The sequence below is a fragment of the Dendrobium catenatum genome, unplaced genomic scaffold (assembly GCF_001605985.2).
Source record: "Dendrobium catenatum unplaced genomic scaffold, ASM160598v2 original_scaffold_192470, whole genome shotgun sequence".
In the NCBI taxonomy this organism is placed as follows: domain Eukaryota; kingdom Viridiplantae; phylum Streptophyta; class Magnoliopsida; order Asparagales; family Orchidaceae; genus Dendrobium; species Dendrobium catenatum.
Window position 1 is genome coordinate 181180 of NW_021510888.1, and position 13219 is coordinate 194398.

A 13219-nucleotide genomic window follows, 5' to 3' on the forward strand; every position below is an offset into this window, starting at 1 on the left:
AGTAAAAAAGCCATTCCAAATGAAGCATAAGGCTTGGTTTGGTATGGCTTTCTTACTGCTTTTTAAAGCAGTTTTCTAGTAAAAAATTAAAATTGTTGTAGTAAAAAGTTGTTTTAAAAAGCAGTAAAAAAAATCCTAAACTAAGCCTAAAAGTCTTATAGTAAGTAAAATAAGGGAAGAGTAAATGATATGTAATGCTAAAGCTCAATTAGTTTAGATTATCTTCCAAATTGATAAAGAACATTGGAAAGTTACCGTTAGAAAGCTATTTCTTTGTACTACGTAGCAGACTGTTTGTTCTTGCGGTGATGATTTTTCTTCGTTGAAGGCATTTTACTTATGTTTTCAGATATAATATTTACATCTGATAAGTTGTAAAAAAGTGGGTAAAATCAGCTTATATGATTTGGGCGAACTAAGAAGGGAGATGCATTAGTAATAAGGCAGATATATGTTACTAATAATCTTCTTTTTAAAAAAATTCTATTAACTTAAGCATGAAGTTAATTTTTATGCAAGAATTAGGATTTTTATGAAAGATGAAGATGGCTCTCATTAGGTAGTTTAGGTTCGACCTATGGAGATGAACTCGACTCAAACCTGACACATCTTTTTGTCTCTCGATATAAAGAAGAATTAAATTTGGAAAAGGAGATATAATGCAAATATATATATATCATTTAAGTTTTATTTGGAATAGCTTTTTTTTTTGCTATTTTTGTAGTAAAAAATAATGTGTACGTAAAATAGTTTTTTAAATTTTTTTGTCTTTAAGAGGTTACGTATGAAAATGTATTTTTGAAATTGTGGCTGAGAAATGAGCTTTACAATGCAATGTAAAAATAGAAAAGCTTAAGATATCACAAGCAAAGCCTAAGAAACTGTATGACTGATTGGAATTTTTTATAAAGTTGATTGTAAAATTGTTATGGGTAAAATAATTTTTTTAGAAGTTGCTGTAAAAAACAGCAATAGCCAAATAAAAAATGCGACTGTGATCTAAAAAATAAATCAACAAGAAAATTATCCTAACTAATAAACAAACCCATAGGCTTCATTTGGGGCAGCTTAGAGTTTTCTATTTTTATTTTTTAAACTTGTTATTCTATCATTGTTTTAAAAATATATTTTTTTAAAATAATTTTAAAAAGTGAAAAGTGTAAAAACTATCATTCAAATCAATATTATTTTTTATTAATAATTTTTATTATCAATAAAAAAATAAAGAAATTGTCCTAAATCGATCTTAACTCTCTTAGAAAATTGATTTTATGTAACTTAATTTTTTCAAATTCCTCAAAGTGGCTCTTAGGCTAGAAAACCTCAAAAGAGTAGATTTTTTAAATACCTCAAATTTTTTAATCATCCTACTCAAGATTGAGAATTGGCACAAATTGTAATGTAAGGTTTGGTTTAGGACAAATTTCTTACTGTTTTATAAAACGGCTTCTTAGTATAAATTTTTTTTTTAACTTGAAAATTTTAAGCTAGAAAACTGCTTTAAAAAATAATAAGAAAACTTTCACAAACGAATTTATAGACTCTATAACTAAGATATTTTATATAGTAGAATGAGGATTTATATGATTTAATTTGTAAAATTAAATAGGATGATTAATGATTATTATAGAAGTTTAAAGATAAATTTTATGAAACTATAAGTATATTAATGGTGTTGTATGAATCTGAATGCTGGGCTGTAAAAAATAATTGATTTGTATGTTAATATGATAGAAATAAGGAATGTTATGATGAATGTGTGATACAATTAGAAGGATAAGTTTAAGAATTGTTTATAGTAGAAAAAAAAAAAGGTTAAAGAGTGACATCTATTGAATATAATGTGACTAAAAATAAACTTAATTTGTTTGATCATATGCAATGAAGGGTTGAAAATGTGCACATTAGATAGTTCATGGAATTTGTGTTGAAGATTATGGAGAAAAAGTGGTAAACCTAATATTAGGTGGATAGAATTTGCCTAAAATAAAAAAAAGTGATTAGTTTGGAATCCTTGGTTCAAAAAAGAGCTTCAAACTTGTTCAAAAAGATTATACACATACTACAAGGTTCAAAATAGGAGTTCGAATTTGATTCAAAGAATGTATAAAACTCATATCATTGCCTTCTAAACTAGCAGTCTTGAATATATGCTATCCACTAGCATCAATCCATGAAGATAGAATATCAACCACCTATGGATGCATCTAAAAGATCTATGGAGAAAGAATTTCTAGTGTGACATCCAAACAAATCTTGGAGATCCACTAAATGAGAGTAGTGTGACATCCAAACAAATTTTGGAGATCCACTAAAGGAGAGTAGTGTGACATCCAAATAATTTTTGGAGATCCACTAAAGGAGAGTAGTGTGACATCCAAACAATTTTTGGAGATCCATTAAATGAAACCCTAGTGTGACATCCAAACAATTTTTGGAGATCCACTAAATGAAACCCTAGTGTGACATCTAGAATAAATATCTAGAGATCCACAGGGTCAATTAGCATACAACAAACGTGGCCCGCTCCAGACGCCTACCACATTTGCTGGGGGGCATTTGTTGACCCGTAAGACTGAAACAAAAAAAAATCAATCAAATCTTACCTACTCCCTGCAGCCCCATGTCGCGCGACATCCTCCCACGTCACTGGCACGCCGAAGCCGCATCTCCCACGTCGTCTATACGACGCGAATGCATCGTTAAATTGTCGAAGGGAGGCTTCGTTCGGCCGATTCCCGCAAGCTCTCTCTCTCCGATCCTTCCTCTGTTTTCACGACCAGAGCCGGCCGAACTCCCTCCGAGGCCGTTCGACCACGCCCTCCGACCGACTTCCCTCATTTGACGACTTTCCCTTCTCGGTCGGGTCGGATCGGAAGCCAGAACGTGAGCTCGCTTGCTGTGAAGGCGCCTTTCTCCCCTTCGCATGCCCCTCCGACCCCGTCGTGGCTGTGCGACTTCGCTCCCATCGACGACTTTCCCTCCTGTTGGATCGGAAGTCGACATTTTGATCAGAAGTAAGAACGGGTGCTCGATTGCTCTAAAGGAAACTTTCTCCCTTTCAATCGCTCCTTCGGCTCCTTCCTGGCTGTCCGACCCCGCCCCTTTGTCGACTTTCCCTTCTGTCTAATCGGAAGCATCAACGGGAGCCCGTCGTTTGTGGAGGTAACTTTCTGCCTTTCGAGCGCTTCTTCGACCAAATCTAGTAAATAAAATTTTTATATTAATTTTAATTAATATAAATTAATTTTAATTAATTAAGTTAATTATAACTTAATTATTTTTTAATTATAATTAATTAAAAATAACTTTTAATTAATTATGATTAATTAAGTTTAATTATAATTAATTCTATTATTTTTAATTAATTATAATTAATTAAATTTAATTATTATTAATTTTAATTAATTAAATTTAATTATTATTAATTTTAATTAATTAAGATTAACAAAAAAAGAAAGTTTTGCAAATACCTTCTCCCGCCTCGGTCCCCGAGCCTTCACCGACGACCGCCGGTCCACCGGCCCCGAAGGTATAATCCTCCTAAACTCAGGCTTTCGTCCTCGACGTGTACGACGGACCGAAAAACCGCCTATACACGCCTTTATTGCGCGTGGTGGGATGGGACCTTGGTCCGACGCCTACGACGAGGCGGACAGTCGCCTCCCCTCTCGTTCTCTTACCGCGTCATGCGTGGAGAATCAGTGGTCTACCTATGCACGCCTTTATTGAGCGTGGTAGGAGGGGCAACTAGCACGACACCTACGACAAGGTAAGCGAGCAACCCTCGCCCTCTTATATCGACTAACGTGTCGGGCCGGCGGTCTACCTATGCACGCCTTTATTGAGCGTGGTAGGAGGGGCAACTAGCATGACACCTATGTTGAGGTAAGCGAGTGACCCTCGCCCTCCTGTCTCGACATGCGTGTTGGACCGGCAAACCACCTAAGCACGCCTTTAGTGAGCGTGGTAGGAGGGAAACCGGTTCGACACACACGGCAAGGCCAGGCGAGCCTCGTGTACCCTTTTCTTTGCGCGGCCGGAACAATTCATAAGTACCCCTGGGCGAGGGGAAAGCAACTGCTCTTTTCTTGTAACAGGTACCGTCAAAGACTCCATGCACGCCTTTATTGCGCGTGGTGGGAAGAAAAATCACGGCCGAGGTTTCCTCGAAAGAAGGCACCTACCATGCACACCTTTATTGCTCGTGGTGGGAAGGCCCAATTTTCTCGTAGTTTTCCCCTAAACAGGGGAGACGCCGGGAGGCTGCCGAAATTTCGGGTGAAATATTACTACACTCGGACCTGTTTTGAGCTCAAAAGAACAAAAATTTGGACCAAAAGAGAAAGAGCAGCAGACTTTTGAACTCGATTGAACATGTGCAAAAGACTTGAACAAAATTGAAATGATTCCTAAAAGTCAAATCCAAATAAAAATCAAATCAAATTGGAATCTAAACTCAATCAGAAGAACTGCAAATCCAAATCTTACTTGGGCATCAGGACTTGAGTCAGATTTGAACAATAAAATACTCATCATATTCAACGCGGCTCATCTGCAAATGACAAAAGAATCTAACATGTAATGGATTGGCAATAAATGTGTATTCGAAGAATCCAAAACAAATATAGTCTTTGCACAATCAATGTCATTTGATTGTAAATAAGTGCTCCGCTCTCCTACAAGACATATAATGAATGAAAATGCAAGAAAGTACACTACCACCTCAACACGTATAAACAAAGAATGTAGTGAACTTTTATAACAGTGCCTACGAGATCGGGAGCACCGTACCTGCGGGAACAATGAATGGCCATGGAATATATGGGTGTCCCTCCTACATATACTGTTGGAATCTCCTACGACAATCCCTACAACGCCTGTTGATTGAGATGGCAATACGAGAAACCAATAGTGGAGGACCGTCCTCTACAAACAGATGCAACCCAACAACAACCACCTGAGATTGGTGAAAGATGGTTTCGATGCAAAAGCAAGGGCTCTCCTACAAATGCTGCTAGGAGGTCGTAGTGGATAATACGATTTCCAGCATACGAATACTTGTGGATAACAACAGTGCATTGTATAAAGAATCACTGTGGGCACAAGTATTGATATCACCTACGACAGCGGTGATCAAAATCTAAAAGTACACCGGGTACAAAGGCAGCCCGATGTACGAAAAGGACACCCCTTGGTAGAAAGGGGGGGAATGTCTGAACAAATTAGAACCAAACTTCCTGGTGTTCCAAGAAGATAACAGTTCGGGTGCCCACAAACACCGGAAATAGCAAGTCCACTATATAGAATATCCTAAAAGGGATTTCTTTCCAAATCAGTAGTCTTTGACTCCAAAATCCAGAATGATCTTTCCCCGGTGATTGAGAAAGGGGGGAGTCAATATCAAGACTAGCACGCCACCGGATCTGCAATACTCATGCAAGCAGACAGAAGGCGTCTACAATCTACAAAGCAACGCCACCGGATCTGCAATACTGATACAAGCAGATAGAAGGCGTCTACAATCTACAAAACAACGCCACCAGATCTGCAATACTCATGCAAGTAGACAGAAGGCGTCTACAATCTACAAAGAAACGCCACCGAATCTGCAACACTGATACAAGCAAACAGAAGGTGTCTACAATCTACAAAGCAATGCCACTGGATCTGCAATACTTATGCAAGAAGACAGAAAGGGTCTACAATCTACAAAGCAACACCACCGGATCTGCAACACTGATACAAGCAGACAAAAGGCGTCTACAATCTACAAAGCAACGCCACCGGATCTGCAACCTCTGTACAAACAGACAGAACGTGTCTACAAATATTTCTAAATACCCCTGCACCTACGCTATAGTTTGTATACACATAGGTACACTAAAGGGGTATATAAAAAATCATCTGCATGGGTCCCGGTGAGCGTGTTATTAGTACATATGTGATGTCTAGGGATGCTGCGCGGGTCAACAAGTGAATTCTAGTTCGAGCCTGATCATTCTATATGAATCTATAGGAGTCGACAGGGTTCGAACCTTTAAACAAATATACGATTGTGGCGACCAGTGTATTTGTTTCAATACACTCATATTAGGCTTTTAAGGCCTACAATCAAAAGAATTCACTGAACAAAAGGCACGAAGCCTACAAAACCCAATCCTTGGTCAAAAGCTTGGTCGAGTTGACAGGGTTCAATCAACTAAAGAGGAAATGACCCCAAAAACCCCGATGATGGACGTGTTGAATGATGATCTCAACCGGAGGGGTTAATTTCAGGCATTTTCAAATGCCTCCCAAATACTCCAAAAATCCAAAATCAATTCCAAAATTTCCAGATATTTAAAAATGAAACTATCCATCCCAAAACTCAAAATTAAAATTCATCCACCCTCCACAACAATTTGCCGGGGTGGACAAATCAAAATTTACTTTTGCTCACAAAGAGCCAAACGCCTAGTCGAAAATATCACTAGGATCCATTCTCAAAACAATCTCCTGCTAGTAAGGACGTGGTACGTGTCCTCTAACCGGCGGTTAGCAGCCAAATGACACCGCAGGATAAACTGTTACGACGACCCGGGGCCCTCTGATCCGAGTGGTTTTGCTGCCAAATGGCACCACGATATACCGGTTATGGCTAGAGCCAATACGCTCCTTATTTGCATCAAATCCTTGAGATATGAATCAATATGATATGATTGACAGGGCACAAAGCCCTCTGTCAGCTAAGGTGGATTTAAATTTGTCCCCTTTGACAAACATCCAACCCCGGTTTACAAGGTCCCCTTGGACGAAGCAACCCATGGCTGCTGACAAGGATCCTTCTGTTAGGTTGGGTCGACTACCTCCTCTGACTAAGTAGACCAGAGACCACGATGGCCCGGGACGACGGAACCATGGGATCTTGATCGGGTCCATCATCCATTCCCCCACCATCCGCTTTAAGTATAGGATGGTGCAATTTGTATTTAAATATCAAATCTTTCGAACCAAATTCTAAATCCAAAAACCTAATTTTCAATACCCAAACCTATGCTGCTACTATATGCCAGATAACGCGTATCTTTATGTATCTGATTGACGACTAGCCTTAATTGAAAGTTCTCTCTCGTGATCGGGAGGGGTAATTAACTATAGGGGCTTGCGCCTATAGGAAACTAGAACTCAGATCATAAAGTCCTCGTAAAAATGAGGGCGAAATCTCTGAGTAGTGTCTTATCTACAAACCCATCTGCCTTCCAAAATTTACCCCGGAACCTAATCCGTTAAAACTCCCATCGCCGAAGAAAAACATGAAAAGAAATCGCGTGGCGGGGAGGCCGGGGCCGAATTTTTGGAGCCCACAGATTTCTGGCGACTCCGCTGTGGAATGGTTCCTCTTTCCATCTCTGTCTAGTCACTAAAAGGCTATAGTAGCAAGCAAATCAAATTTTAAATTTCCTGAAAATGAATCTTTTAAATAAGATCAATGGAAATTTGTTTAGCAGAGTTTTAAATTCCACGCTAATTTTCCTGCTTCTATTATTTGTTATGCGTTATTTTTTTGTTATGAAAGCGCGGGGTGATGTATCGATTCTGATCACTAACCCTTGCCTTTCATTTTTGTAGAACGGAAATGCAGGACACACCAATGATCGTCCAACTGGGACGAGGAGCCAGGATTCAACTGGCAAATACTATCATAGAAACTGGAAATACTGGAGCCACCATCCACTTTGGTGGGCTCGAATTCTCAGCACCTAATGCAAGGGCTGCAGCCGTCCCTGTGAACGGCATAAACTCTGAAAATTTTTCTGGAAGGTCCCACTCTGAAAAGACTGCTGCCAGAGGTGCTACTCAAGGAAGAACTTTTGTATTCGAAAGACTATTCCAACCTGATACCCTTACTGCAAAGAGGGTTGTTCATGGAAGGAAGGTTTCCGTGGTGACTGCAAACACCACCGCCCTGCCCAGAGAGCTTGTTGCACATGGGAGGCATGATGCTGAATCTTCCTCATCTGGAGGAAGACTTAACATAAGGCAAAGGAGGAAGAGAAATGCAGAGCTACGTGCTCAGCAGCTGACAGTACCAGTTCATCCCTCCAACCTGCCAGCACCAGAACTAGAAATCAATATTCCCACCCAGAACAGGTTTTCTAACCTGAAGTGGATTAAAAGAAATAGCTCTTTTGGTGAGCTCAAGAAATCTTTCTGGGAGCGTCAGCCTGAAGTTACAGCCCCTCAGAAGATAAGAGAGCCCGAACGTCTGTCTGCCTGGGTACACCATGTACTGAGGACAGTTAAGGAGAAGGGCTTAATGAAAAAGAAGTTCCAGATGCCACTGATTGTTGAGGTCCGAAGAACTCCTCCAAGAGATAGACTATCATCTGCTATGATAGTTGAAAGAAGGGATTACCGACAACAAGCTCCATGCACATCGGGGCGTGGCACCTGAACCATATGTTCAGGGATCCGTCGCCGAAAGGTCCCAGTGGAAGGGCAAACAAGTTTGGAGGCCGAGGCCTCGAAGAGAAAATTTCCTGGAAGAAAGGATTAGTTCGGGTGTGACATCTGGAGCTATCTCCCGGAGATCCGCCCCTGCTAACAGAACTCGTCAGAGATGGGTCCAAAAGAAGACCCATAATGACGACAATTATATTGACGGTCGACATCCTGGAGAGTCTTCTAGGAGATCCTGTCATTCTCCTGCATCAACCAAAGAGGAAGTTCATTTCAATCGTAGTCCACGGGTTGAAGAAATAGTCATCCCAAGTCAAGAACCTGAAATTCAGTGGCGACGTCGCTCAGAAATTCAGGTATAAAAAGATGAAGAAGAATATGATGATGATGACACTATGGAGATCGAGGTGGTTCGTATGGTCAGCCACGTCGATGTTGAAGAGGAAGATGATGATGGTGGTGAAGATGACCAAGAATCATAGCCCCGTACACGTACTTATCGTCATCGCCATAGGGCTCGATCTATTGCCAGCCGAAGTGCTCGCTCTTCAGAAGAAGGAGATGAGGAAGAAGAAGAGGTCGGAGAAAATCCCTTCGCTGGCGAAGATATCACACTCGCTGAAATGAGAAATCAAATGAGGTGACAGATGCGAATGAAAGAGAGAAATTTCTCAGTTAAATGATAAAATGACTGAGATGATGACTCAAATGATGGCCATGATGGAAATGATGCAGAAGACCACTTCTGTGGGCCTTGCACCGGTTCAGCCCGTGAACCAAGCCGCCAATTCTCAAAACCCTCAAGCGCCTCAAGCCTCAGGAGTGAAAGGTGTACTTGAAGGTGGCAAAAAAACTGATGATCCAACCCACCAGCGTACTCCACAAAATGTGGCGAGCGCCTCTGAACCCGTAACTGCATCGCAGTTGGAAGTCTTAATCAGTGAAAAGATTAAGGCCATTATAGCTGCTGCACAAGTAGAAAAGTTGGTAGGAAAAGGTCGCCCGTACCCATCAGAGTACGATCAAGTGCCATACCCAAAGGGATATTCTGTGCCCAAGTTCAATATTTTTGATGGCAACAAAAATCCTAGACAGCACCTAGCGCAGTTCAAAGCAACCTGTGGAAATACAGGAGGTAATGATGCTCTTCTATTCAGGTAATTCTTGAGCAGCTTGAGTGTAACTGCTTTTGAATGGTACGCCGAGTTGACAAATAATTCTCTGAAGACCTTTGCGGAGCTGGAGGCCTTGTTCGTGAAAAGATTCGCCAGTGCAACTTAGAAGACTACCATTGCTGATCTTGCCCTTGATAAAAGGAGGAAAGATGAATCAGTAACGAGGTACATAACACGCTGGCGTAATCTCAGCATGAAGTGCGAGCAGCAACTGGAAGAAGAGCATGCAGTTCAATTACTGATGGGGAACATTGATGACAAAATGCAACCCTTATTGTGCATGGCTTCTATTACTACCTTCCAATATCTATTGGACAGGGTGGCAAAATTTGAAAAGTTGAACTTGTCAAAGTCAGAAAGCCTCCTTGATAAACCCAAAAAGGCTAAAGCTCCTAATGCCAGAAAGAATGAGGTCTACTCTGCATTCCCTCCCATACCTGATAAAGGTAAGCGGGTAGTGTATAATGTAGACAAAAGAAAACAGCCTATGCAATATGAAGAAAAGTCAAAACAGGCTTACAATCCTAATCCTCAACCAAAGCTGATACTTGGAGGAAATGATAAACCTCGAGCCTTTCCTGGTGGAGGAGAGCGCCAGAGGCAGACTACAGGAGCTGGTGACAGAACGTTCCCCTCCCTCAAAGAGAAAATGAATAAAGAATATTCATTTAAGCGGGAGAGTGTCGCTAAATTGTTCTGACAAGCACTCAAAAACAGTCTAGAATTGCCAGAATGCAAAAGACCTGAAGAGTCCAAACACAGTGGCGACCCAAACTACTGCCCATATCATCGGGTAGTTAGCCATCCAATTGAAGATTATTATGTCTTCAAAGATTGGTTGGAAAAGATGTACAAGAGGGGAGAATTGACACTATCAGATAATGTGTTAGTTCGTCCCAGAAAGGAATCCACCCAGATAGTCACGTCCTCTTCTGTACTCCCGCCTAAAGAAAATATGCAAGAACCTATTCAAGATGATCAATGGGAGACCGTCGTCTCCAAGAAGACAACGAAAATGCTGAAACAGCTAAAAGGAGTTCCTGGTGTCAAGTGGAAGTCCCTTACTGAGCCAGTACTGAACTTAAAATGGTTGCCTGTGTCACAAGCATCCACTTCTAAACAGCAACCTGGCCAAGCTAGCTCATTCAAATCTAGTAAAGCAAAGCCAAAGTCTTCTAAGAAGAAAGCCAAGTTAAAGAAGCCTATGGAGAAGAAGACTGCAACTCAAAAGGCTATTGATAGTCTAGGTGAATATTACCAGACTGTCAGGAAGCCTATTAAGCTCGGTGATTTTATGAAAGAACTTAAAATAGATGAAAAGGAAGAAGAAGCTGAGGCTGAATCCCTTCCTACGGAGATATGCCGAGTCATCTTTACGACATCAGAGATATCAGATAGGGAGAAATACGCTGAAGAAGCAGCCCCTGAGTTCTGTCTAATGGTATCATCAATGGAATTCAGTTCAGATGATCTATGTTTTTCAGATGATGAAGATTCAAATCTAAGCATAGAATCACAAATGAAACAAGTGAAATTGGTAGACGATTCCGAGTTTACAGGTGAATCCCCAGACACTATAATGGCTGACTCTGAAGAGAATGCTTCATCAAATAAGTCTGAATCAGATGAGGTGGCCCAAGTGCAGTTGAGGAGTGGCAAGGTACTGCCTCCTCCACCAAAGAAAGGGATTCCTAATAAAGATAAGGGAAAAGAGATAGTTATCAATGAAAATATTACCCTCGAAGATCCCAAGAAAAATTATACTTTGTCAAAGGGGATAGATTATGATATCTTATCTCACTTGAGGAAGATCCCAGCACAACTCAGTATATATGACGCCCTATTGATGTCTAAAGACCTTTAAGAGACTTTGATTCAAGCTCTCAAAGACCCCGAAAGATATGAGGCATATTTTGTTGAGCGCAACTTGACGGAAGTCTTGCAAGCTCGGAATGAGCCCTTCATTACCTTTGCTGAGGATGATATGATGCTTGGAACGGCAGATCATAATCGCCCATTGTATGTTACGGCAGAGAGAGACGATATGATGATCAATCGAATTTTGATTGATCCTGGATCTTCGTGAATCTCATGAGTCTTAAAGCACTGAGATCACTGTGCCTCGATGTGGAACATCTTGGGCAAGACAAGTTGATGGTACACGGCTTCAACGATAAAGGGCAGAAAACCCTTAGTTTGTTTATGCTTCCTCTTGTATTTGGGGAACTCCACACGGAAGCCAAGTTTCATGTGATTGATGAGGACACCTCATTTAAGGCGCTACTAGGTCACCCCTGGCTTCACGAATATGGTGTTGTCCCTTCAACATTACACCAGTGTATGAAGTATCTCAGAGAAGGAGAGGAATTCAGGATCTCTGGTGATATTCAGCCCTTTGCAGTACATGAAGTAATAGTTTATGAAGATGCTGAGTACTTCATGCCAAAGAAGCAAAAGCCTTCGAGTTCCCTTGAGGCTAAGGCATCAAATTCAAAGGCTGCAAAGAAATCCAAGCAAGAAGATGAGAAGAAGCGTGTAGGGAGAAAGAAAGTAACGCCGGCTCTTCTCAAATCACCAACCATTCTCAAAGAAAAGAAATATGCGCCTCATCTTGGAAGTGACATGGATGAAGATGATGTTACTTCTGCTAAATCTCGAAAAATATGCCAGTCCACATATGAATGGAGTAGGCAGGTTGAATTTTCAAACGATGATTATGACTACGACTCAATTTACATGAACTCGGTGCAGAATGTGTTCTCCAGAAGAATAGACAGTCTGTCAATTTCAGACAGCGTACTCGTAGTCACACATGTTCCCATGTAACATTTTAAAGAACTCATTTTACGCGAGGTGCATAAAGTTGAAGAACTCGCCACTCTATATCTGCCTCCCCGTAAAGATGGGACTTTGCCAAAGAATGCGCTATATTCCACAGGAGTTCGTGAAGAGGAGAATCATGACTGGGATTGCATGCTCCTCGACTCCGAGGAATTATTTCCTATGAGGCTACCCAAGTTCAATACCAAGAATATTCAAAGAATGCTACAGAAGCAAATTAATATTCTTACTATCAAACGACAGCTCCGTATAAGCTTGGGTCTCTGGTATGGAAGGAATCCACATCCGCTACGACGGAAAGATACAGATGCATATAAAGGCATCGGATTCATCAAAAGAAAATTTCTCCGGAAAGAGACTTGTCGGGCAATCACATGCATGGAAATTGAATCTGAAGAAGGCGGTGTTGAAGAGACACGTGAAGCTGATGATTATGATGATCAACCCGTAGAAGCTGAGCCTGCACCAGAAGAACTGGAAGATGGTGGACAAGCTGCTACGATGGACGAGCTCAAAGAAGTCAACTTGGGGACTGAGGAAGACCCTCGCCCAACCTTCATTAGCTCTCTTCTGCCAAAAGATCAAATAGAAGAAATAAAAGAGCTCCTCTGTGAATTCAGGGAATGTTTTGCTTGGAAATATGCTGAGATGCCTGGCTTATCCCCTGAAGTGGCAGTTCACAGTTTAGCAATCAAATCCGATGCAGCGCCTATCAAACAAGCTCCGAGGAGAATGAGATTGGAGATTGAAGAACATGTGAT